This window comes from Odontesthes bonariensis, chromosome 1 (assembly GCF_027942865.1).
Source record: "Odontesthes bonariensis isolate fOdoBon6 chromosome 1, fOdoBon6.hap1, whole genome shotgun sequence".
In the NCBI taxonomy this organism is placed as follows: Eukaryota; Metazoa; Chordata; class Actinopteri; order Atheriniformes; family Atherinopsidae; genus Odontesthes; species Odontesthes bonariensis.
Window position 1 is genome coordinate 39,606,407 of NC_134506.1, and position 2,877 is coordinate 39,609,283.

General features: G+C 41.2%; 1 non-coding gene across 1 annotated transcript; it reads left to right on the forward strand.

Annotated features, from left to right (window-relative positions):
- The first annotated feature begins 1,002 nt into the window (after window positions 1–1,002).
- Window positions 1,003–1,084, forward strand: trnas-aga (transfer RNA serine (anticodon AGA)). The gene has a single exon. It is a non-coding gene; the product is annotated as a tRNA-Ser (tRNA).
- The last annotated feature ends 1,793 nt before the right edge of the window (window positions 1,085–2,877 follow it).

Genomic DNA, 2,877 nt, shown 5'->3' on the forward strand with positions numbered 1-2,877 from the left:
GTTATTTACATTTACAGTTATAGACTGTTAATACTGTTTTAACTTCAAATGTAGCACATGGCAATTTGAGTTAATTATTTGAATATTATATCATATTCATTTCATCATATTTAATGCATTCATGTGCGTAATTGCATAATAACAGGGTTATTACTTTGGTGATTTGTATAGAAAAAGAGTTACTGTGTTAAAAATGACTACGTTACCCAAAATACATTGCGAGACGAGAGAGCAAGCTAATATGCAAGTGATATTGCCACAGCACCGGTTCGTATCCCGCCAGAGACATGACGATTAAAGTGATGATAAACCTTGCAATAAGTGCAGAACTGTGTGTAAACAATGTTGAGAAGATAGAAGAGTAGATAAAAAATATATATAGTGTACATTCTCCTCATTTTTCCTCCTTTTCTTTCTCTCTCTTTCCCCCCCTTTTCCTCTCTTTTTTTTTCTTTCCCCTCGCCGGGCAGTCCCTTTTGCCCCATTTTTGGCCGAGAGGTTAAGGCGATGGATTAGAAATCCATTGGGGTTTCCCCGCACAGGTTCGAGTCCTGCCGACAACGAGAATTCTCTTGACTCAGCGTTGGTGTTTGTTGAATTGAAAACCTCGATTCACATCTCTTGTGAGCTCCTGCAACAGAAATTAAATTGGGTTGAGGTCTGGAATTAAACCATGCCATTGCCAGACCCTGGTTCTTCTTGTCTTTTGTCTGTTGTACAGTGTCCAATTGTGTGCACAGTGTTGCAATGGTGGTAAGCATAGCTGCCTTCAAAACAGTGGACCTTGGTTCAATTCCCAGCCGTTGTGTAGCATCTCTGTCATTTTCTCTATCCCTCTTCTTTGCTCTAAAACCCAACCTCAGAACAGCAGAGGACGGATAGCTTTTTCTTCATACCACCTGCTAAACTGCCCTAAATGCCATGGGGGTGTCACTGCTGCCCACTCAAAAGTGTACCCTGTTTGAGGTATGAATTTTTAGTTTTAATACAACATATCAGTAAGTTGTCGTGGCTGAGTGGTTAAAGCGATGGATTAGAAACCCATTGGGGTTTCCCCGCGCAGGTTCGAGTCCTGCCGACAACATTCATTTGTTGCACTGGCCTATAGTAGTGACATAACAGACAATTTAGCAAAGAACCTGTTGTAAATAGTGTCTTTAGGCACTTTGTTACCAGCAGCCTGTCGCAAAGACACATCATTAGTTCCCATTTCTTTAGTTGCATCTATGAAAAACAGCAAAGATGACACAGTTTGACAGACAGAAAATAGGATTTCTGCAGCAACAAGGTGATTCCCAAAGAGCTATCAGCTGAAAACTTGGCATATCTCAGCATGGTGTGCAGTGCTTCCTTAAAGGGATAGTTCGCCTCTTTTGACATGAAGCTGTATGACATCCCATATCAGCAATATCATTTATGAACATTGACTTACCCCCTGCTGCGTCCTGTGAGCCGAATTCCAGCTGATTTTTGCGTTCCACGAAGCTAGTCCGGCTAGTTGGCTGGGGTCAAAAAAAATAAAGCGTTTTGCTTCTCAAAAAAATATCCGTTCAAAAGAGTAATACATTTGCATCACAAAATGTTGTCCAGGAAAAAGTCAGACCTCACTTCGCTTGGCGCTATTTTTGCCTCCCTTGATATCAATGCGTCCAATGTAAAACTGTGCAGACCGAAGAGAAGACCGAGCAGTCCCCCTGCTTCCGAGCAGTAAACACCGTAACAGGTGCAGCTATCACTAGGTGGCTAGGGAGTGCTCGGCCTGCTCTTCGGTCGGCACAGTTTTACATTGGACGCATTGATATCAAGGAACGGATATTTTTTTGAGAAGCAAAACGCTTTATTTTTTTGACCCCAGCCAACTAGCCGGACTAGCTTCATGGAACGCAAAACTCAGCTGGAATTCGGCTCACAGGACGCAGCGGGGGGTAAGTCAATGTTCATAAATGATATTGCTAATATGGAATGTCATACAGCTTCATGTCAAAAGAGGCGAACTATCCCTTTAAAAAATGGAGGAAACTAGAGGACAAAAGAAGAAGTGTCAGGCCTAAAGAACTATCTCCAGCAGATGAACAGGATCTGAAAGTGATGTCCTTAAGAAAGAGGAAAAAATCCAGCAAAGACCTGACACAGGAGCTGAGAGATGCATCTGGAGCTTCAGCTGATCCATCTGCTGTTGGCCCAAGCCTCATCAGAAATGGGTCCATGGAAGGGTGGCTGTCAAGAAGCCGTTCTTAAGGAAGGGAAACAGGGAGAAAAGGCTGAGCTGTCCCAAAGGACACAAGAAGTGGACTGAAAATCAGTGGCTGAATTACAAGAAAGCTTCTCTAAGAGGGTTCAGGCTGTGTTGAAGAATAAGGGTGCTCACACCAAATATACTGTATTTCCTTTTATGTTTGCACACATTTTTTTTTTTAAATTGCTGCACTTATGTCCCATTTTCTTGCCAATATAGAAAGAAATGAGGGGTGGCTCAAGACAGCACTGTATCAATCACCAGCATCAGGAACAGCCTCAGCCTCTCTGCAGAGACGGGCATGAAATTGACTTAGCCATTCATTTTCTTTGCCATTACAAATTCAGTTTTAATAGGACATTATGCAATGCTAATTTGAGTAATAAATAAATAAATAATAAATTACTTTTAAACCTATTAAAAGATGCCAAACAATTTGCTTTATCACAAACCTGTGATAATACCAGGCGGAGGAAATGTCTACAGCTGAGAGGGATTTGCTTTCTCTCTTTCTGTACATATTTGATCTACCACCACTATAGGTTAAGTTATCACTTCTAATATTAAAAGGGATCATTTTTAATGTGCTTTTTTAACTCTTGAACTTTCTTGAACTTTTAAGCAGGCTATAAAACAGTCAA